The sequence below is a fragment of the Carex rostrata genome, chromosome 2 (assembly GCF_964058835.1).
Source record: "Carex rostrata chromosome 2, lpCarRost1.2, whole genome shotgun sequence".
NCBI lineage: Eukaryota > Viridiplantae > Streptophyta > Magnoliopsida > Poales > Cyperaceae > Carex > Carex rostrata.
Genome location: NC_135919.1, coordinates 837,501 through 845,000, shown reverse-complemented (window position 1 = coordinate 845,000; position 7,500 = coordinate 837,501).

The window sequence follows — 7,500 nt, the reverse complement described above, 5'->3', positions numbered from 1 at the left end:
CAGCTGGGGAAAATTAAGCGGATGCAGCCAAGCGTTGGGGAAAACTAAGCGGATCCGGCCCAGAGTCGGTGGAAATTGGCCCGAAAACAGTGCAGCGGCAAGCGGAAGCGGCTAACGTTGGGCAAAAGTGACCCAAAAACAGTTCAGCGGGGGAAAACTAAGCGGATGCGGCCACGCGTTGGGGAAAACTAAGCGGATACGGCCAAGTGTTGGGGAAAAATGGCCCGAAAACAGCCCAGCGGCAAGCGGAAGCGGCTAACGTTGGGGAAAAGTGACCCGAAAACAGTTAAGCGGGGGAAAACTAAGCGGATGCGGCCACGCGTTGGGGAAAACTAAGCGGATGCGGCCAAGTGTCGGTGGAAATTGGCCCGAAAACAGCCCAGCGGCAAGCGGAAGCGGCTAACGTTGGGCAAAAGTGACCCGAAAACAGTTCAGCGGGGGAAAACTAAGTGGATGCGGCCACGCGTTGGGGAAAACTAAGCGGATACGGCCAAGAGTCGGTGGAAATTGGCCCGAAAACAGTCCAGCGGCAAGCGGAAGCGGCTAACGTTGGGCAAAACTGACCCGAAAACAGTTCAGCGGGGGAAATTTTTGAAATTTTTTTTGAAATTTTTTTGAATTTTTGAAATTTTTGAAGTTTTTTTGGGTTTTTGGACATTTTTTGAATTTTTGAAATTTTTGAATTTTTTTGAATTTTTTTGAATTTTTTTTGAATTTTTGAATTTTTTTTTTTTTTTGAATTTATTTGATTTTATAAATTTTTTGTGATTTTTTGAGATTTTTTTGAATATTTTACATGGGTGATTTTGACTTGGGGGATTTTCAGGGGGTGGTAACCCTGGGCGTGGCTAGAGCCTCAAAATGCATATTCCCCTATAGGGGGGCAAGGTTTTCAAAAATGGGTGCCCCCTCATGTACACGCGCGAGGGTGTACATGGCCCCGTCGGTGCCAGCGTGGGTGGAAAATGGCCTGAAAACAGCCCAGCGGCAAGCGGAAGCGGCTAACGTTGGGCAAAACTGACCCGAAAGCAGTATAGCTTGGAAAATTAAGCGGATGCAGCCAATTGTTGGCGAAAACTAAGCGGATACGGCCAAGTGTCGGTGAAAAATGGCCCGAAAACAGTCCAGCGGCAGGCGGAAACGGCTAACGTTGGGCAAAAGTGACCCGAAAACAGTTCAGCTGGGGGAAATTAAGCGGAAGCAGCCAAGCGTTGGGGAAAACCAAGCGGATACGGCCAAGAGTCGGTGGAAAATGGCCCGAAAACAGTCCAGCGGCAAGCGGAAACGGCTAACGTTGGGACAAAGTGACCCGAAAACAGTTCAGCTGGGGAAAATTAAGCGGATGCAGCCAAGCGTTGGGGAAAACTAAGCGGATCCGGCCCAGAGTCGGTGGAAATTGGCCCGAAAACAGTCCAGCGGCAAGCGGAAGCGGCTAACGTTGGGCAAAAGTGACCCGAAAACAGTTCAGCGGGGGAAAACTAAGCGGATGCGGCCACGCGTTGGGGAAAACTAAGCGGATACGGCCAAGTGTTGGGGAAAAATGGCTCGAAAACAGCCCAGCGGCAAGCGGAAGCGTCTAACGTTGGGGAAAAGTGACCCGAAAACAGTTAAGCGGGGGAAAACTAAGCGGATGCGGCCACGCGTTGGGGAAAACTAAGCGGATGCGGCCAAGTGTCGGTGGAAATTGGCCCGAAAACAGCCCAGCGGCAAGCGGAAGCGGCTAACGTTGGGCAAAAGTGACCCGAAAACAGTTCAGCGGGGGAAAACTAAGTGGATGCGGCCACGCGTTGGGGAAAACTAAGCGGATACGGCCAAGAGTCGGTGGAAATTGGCCCGAAAACAGTCCAGCGGCAAGCGGAAGCGGCTAACGTTGGGCAAAACTGACCCGAAAACAGTTCAGCGGGGGAAATTTTTGAAATTTTTTTTGAAATTTTTTTGAATTTTTGAAATTTTTGAAGTTTTTTTGGGTTTTTGGACATTTTTTGAATTTTTGAAATTTTTGAATTTTTTTGAATTTTTTTGAATTTTTTTTGAATTTTTGAATTTTTTTTTTTTTTTGAATTTATTTGATTTTATAAATTTTTTGTGATTTTTTGAGATTTTTTTGAATATTTTACATGGGTGATTTTGACTTGGGGGATTTTCAGGGGGTGGTAACCCTGGGCGTGGCTAGAGCCTCAAAATGCATATTCCCCTATAGGGGGGCAAGGTTTTCAAAAATGGGTGCCCCCTCATGTACACGCGCGAGGGTGTACATGGCCCCGTCGGTGCCAGCGTGGGTGGAAAATGGCCTGAAAACAGCCCAGCGGCAAGCGGAAGCGGCTAACGTTGGGCAAAACTGACCCGAAAGCAGTATAGCTTGGAAAATTAAGCGGATGCAGCCAATTGTTGGCGAAAACTAAGCGGATACGGCCAAGTGTCGGTGAAAAATGGCCCGAAAACAGTCCAGCGGCAGGCGGAAACGGCTAACGTTGGGCAAAAGTGACCCGAAAACAGTTCAGCTGGGGGAAATTAAGCGGAAGCAGCCAAGCGTTGGGGAAAACCAAGCGGATACGGCCAAGAGTCGGTGGAAAATGGCCCGAAAACAGTCCAGCGGCAAGCGGAAACGGCTAACGTTGGGACAAAGTGACCCGAAAACAGTTCAGCTGGGGAAAATTAAGCGGATGCAGCCAAGCGTTGGGGAAAACTAAGCGGATCCGGCCCAGAGTCGGTGGAAATTGGCCCGAAAACAGTCCAGCGGCAAGCGGAAGCGGCTAACGTTGGGCAAAAGTGACCCGAAAACAGTTCAGCGGGGGAAAACTAAGCGGATGCGGCCACGCGTTGGGGAAAACTAAGCGGATACGGCCAAGTGTTGGGGAAAAATGGCTCGAAAACAGCCCAGCGGCAAGCGGAAGCGTCTAACGTTGGGGAAAAGTGACCCGAAAACAGTTAAGCGGGGGAAAACTAAGCGGATGCGGCCACGCGTTGGGGAAAACTAAGCGGATGCGGCCAAGTGTCGGTGGAAATTGGCCCGAAAACAGCCCAGCGGCAAGCGGAAGCGGCTAACGTTGGGCAAAAGTGACCCGAAAACAGTTCAGTGGGGGAAAACTAAGCGGATGCGGCCACGCGTTGGGGAAAACTAAGCGGATACGGCCAAGAGTCGGTGGAAATTGGCCCGAAAACAGTCCAGCGGCAAGCGGAAGCGGCTAACGTTGGGCAAAACTGACCCAAAAGCAGTATAGCTTGGAAAATTAAGCGGATGCAGCCAATTGTTGGCGAGAACTAAGCGGATACGGCCAAGTGACAGTGAAAAATGGCCCGAAAACAGTCCAGCGGCAAACAGAAACGGCTAACGTTGGGCAAAAGTGACCCGAAAACAGTTCAGCTGGGGGAAATTAAGCGGAAGCAGCCAAGCGTTGGGCAAAACCAAGCGGATACGGCCAAGAGTCGGTGGAAAATGGCCCGAAAACAGTCCAGCCGCACCCGGAAACGGCTAACGTTGGGACAAAGTGACCCGAAAACAGTTCAGCTGGGGAAAATTAAGCGGATGCAGCCAAGCGTTGGGGAAAACTAAGCGGATCCGGCCCAGAGTCGGTGGAAATTGGCCCGAAAAAAGTCCAGCGGCAAGCGGAAGCGGCTAACGTTGGGCAAAAGTGACCCGAAAACAGTTCAGCGGGGGAAAACTAAGCGGATGCGGCCACGCGTTGGGGAAAACTAAGCGGATACGGCCAAGTGTTGGGGAAAAATGGCCCGAAAACAGCCCAGCGGCAAGCGGAAGCGGCTAACGTTGGGGAAAAGTGACCCGAAAACAGTTAAGCGTGGGAAAACTAAGCGGATGCGGCCACGCGTTGGGGAAAACTAAGCGGATGCGGCCAAGTGTCGGTGGAAATTGGCCCGAAAACAGCCCAGCGGCAAGCGGAAGCGGCTAACGTTGGGCAAAAGTGACCCGAAAACAGTGCAGCGGGGGAAAACTAAGCGGATGAGGCCACGCGTTGGGGAAAACTAAGCGGATACGGCCTAGAGTCGGTGGAAATAGGCCCGAAAACAGTCCAGCGGCAAGCTGAAAGGGCTAACGTTGGGCAGAACTGACCCAAAAACAGTTCAGCGGGGCAAATTTTTGAAATTTTTTTTGAAATTTTTTTGAATTTTTGAAATTTTTGAAGTTTTTTTGGGTTTTTGGACTTTTTTTGAATTTTTGAAATTTTTGAATTTTTTTGAATTTTTTTGAATTTTTTGAATTTTTTTTGAATTTTTGAAATTTTTTTTTTTTTTTGAATTTATTTGATTTTATAAATTTTTTGTGATTTTTTGAGATTTTTTTGAATATTTTACATGGGTGATTTTGACTTGGGGGATTTTCAGGGGGTGGTAACCCTGGGCGTGGCTAGAGCCTCAAAATGCATATTCCCCTATAGGGGGGCAAGGTTTTCAAAAATGGGTGCCCCCTCATGTACACGCGCGTGGGTGTACATGGCCCCGTCGGTGCCAGCGTGGGTGGAAAATGGCCCGAAAACAGCCCAGCGGCAAGCGGAAGCGGCTAACGTTGGGCAAAACTGGCCCGAAAACAGTTCAGCGGGGGGAAATTAAGCGGAAGCAGCCAAGCGTTGGGGAAAACCAAGCGGATACGGCCAAGAGTCGGTGGAAAATGGCCCGAAAACAGTCCAGCGGCAAGCGGAAGCGGCTAACGTTGGGCAAAACTGACCCAAAAGCAGGATAGCTTGGAAAATTAAGCGGATGCAGCCAATTGTTGGCGAGAACTAAGCGGATACGGCCAAGTGACTGTGAAAAATGGCCCGAAAACAGTCCAGCGGCAAACGGAAACGGCTAACGTTGGGCAAAAGTGACCCGAAAACAGTTCAGCTGGGGGAAATTAAGCGGAAGCAGCCAAGCGTTGGGGAAAACCAAGCGGATACGGCCAAGAGTCGGTGGAAAATGGCCCGAAAACAGTCCAGCGGCAAGCGGAAACGGCTATCGTTGGGACAAAGTGACCCGAAAACAGTTCAGCTGGGGAAAATTAAGCGGATGCAGCCAAGCGTTGGGGAAAACTAAGCGGATCCGGCCCAGAGTCGGTGGAAATTGGCCCGAAAACAGTCCAGCGGCAAGCGGAATCGGCTAACGTTGGGCAAAAGTGACCCGAAAACAGTTCAGCGGGGGAAAACTAAGCGGATGCGGCCACGCGTTGGGGAAAACTAAGCGGATACGGCCAAGTGTTGGGGAAAAATGGCCCGAAAACAGCCCAGCGGCAAGCGGAAGCGGCTAACGTTGGGGAAAAGTGACCCGAAAACAGTTAAGCGGGGGAAAACTAAGCGGAAGGGGCCACGCGTTGGGGAAAACTAAGCGGATGCGGCCAAGTGTCGGTGGAAATTGGCCCGAAAACAGCCCAGCGGCAAGCGGAAGCGGGTAACGTTGGGCAAAATTGACCCGAAAACAGTTCAGCGGGGGAAAACTAAGCGGATGCGGCCATGCGTTGGGGAAAACTAAGCGGATACGGCCAAGAGTCGGTGGAAATTGGCCCGAAAACAGTCCAGCGGCAAGCGGAAGCGGCTAACGTTGGGCAAAACTGAACCGAAAACAGTTCAGCGGGGGAAAACTAAGCGGATGCGGCCACGCGTTGGGGAAAACTAAGCGGATACGGCCAAGAGTCGGTGGAAATTGGCCCGAAAATAGTCCAGCGGCAAGCGGAAGCGGCTAACGTTGGGCAAAAATGACCCGAAAACAGTTCAGCTGGGGAAAACTAAGCGGATGCGGCCACGTGTTGGGGAAAACTAAGCGGATACGGCCAAGAGTCGGTGGAAATTGGCCCGAAAACAGTCCAGCGGCAAGCGGAAGCGGCTAACGTTGGGCAAAACTGACCCGAAAACAGTTCAGCGGGGGAAAACTAAGCGGATGCGGCCACGCGTTGGGGAAAACTAAGCGGATACGGCCAAGTGTTGGGGAAAAATGGCCCGAAAACAGCCCAGCGGCAAGCGGAAGCGGCTAACGTTGGGCAAAAGTGACCCGAAAACAGTTCAGCGGGGGAAAACTAAACGGATGCGGCCACGCGTTGGGGAAAACTAAGCGGATACGGCCAAGGGTCGGTGAAAAAGGGCCCGAAAACAGTCCAGCGGCAAGCGGAAGCGGCTAACGTTGGGCAAAAGTGACCCGAAAACAGTCCAGCGGGGGAAAACTAAGCGGATGCGGCCAAGCGTTGGGGAAAACTAAGCGGATACGGCCAAGCGTCGGTGAAAAAGGGCCGAAAACGGTCCAGCGGCAAGCCGAAGCGGCTAACGTTGGGCAAAAATGGCCAAAAGCGGTGGAGCAGGGCGGTCTGAATCTATGCATCCACATAAAATGGGGGGTAAACCTGGGGGATTTCCAGGGGGTGGTAACCCTGGGCGTGGCTGGAGACCCAAAATGCATATTCCCCTATAGGGTGGAAGGATTTTTGGAAGAGGCAGCCCCTCATGTACATGCCAAGCGGGGTGTACATGGCCCCTGTGGGTGCCTCTGTCGGTGTAAAATGGCCCGAAAAACAAGATTATGTTACCCGAAAACACGATTATGTTACCGAAAAAACACGGTTGAGCGGGGGCAGTAAACACGGTTGAGCGGGGGCAAAAAACACGGTTGAGCGGGGGCAAAAAACACGGTGCAGCGGGGACAAAAGACACGATTTTGTTACCGAAAAACACGGCCCGTCGGGGGCAAGGAACACGAATATGTTACCGAAAAACACGGACCACGCGGGTTGAAATCCCCAGCCGTAGAGCCGGCGAAACACGGTGGGGCAGGGCGTCTAAGCGTGGAGGCGCCCGTAAGACCGATGCGGGTTGAAATCCCCAGACGTAAAGCCGGCGAAAAGCGGTCGGGCAGGGCGACTCCGCGTGGAGTTTCGCCCGTAAGGCCGATGCGGGTAGCCGCGCGGGTTGAAATCCCCAGCCGTAAAGCCGGTGAAACACGGTTCATTGGGGCGCCTAAGCGTGGAGGCGCCCCGCAGAGACCGAGCGGGTTGAAATCCCCAGCCGTAAAGCCGGCGAAACACGGTTCATTGGGGCGCCTAAGCGTGGAGGCGCCCCGCAGATACCGAGCGGGTTGAAATCCCCAGCCGTAAAGCAGGCGAAACACGGTTCATTGGGGCTCCTAAGCGTGGAGGCGCCCCGCAGAGACCGAGCGGGTTGAAATCCCCAGCCGTAAAGCCGGCGAAACACGTTCGGGCAGGGCGACTCCGCGTGGAGTTTCGGCCGTAAGACCGATGCGGGTAGCCGCGCGGGTTGAAATCCCCAGCCGTAAAGCCGGCGAAACACGGTTCATTGGGGCGCCTAAGCGTGGAGGCGCCCCGCATAGACCGAGCGGGTTGAAATCCCCAGCCGTAAAGCCGGCGAAACACGTTCGGGCAGGGCGTCTAAGCGTGGAGGCGCCCGTAAGACCGATGCGGGTAGCCGCAAGGGTTGAAATCCCCAGCTGTAAAGCCGGCGAAACACGGTTGAGCGGGGCGCCTAAGCGTGGAGGCGCCCCGCAGAGACCGAGCGGGTTGAAATCCCC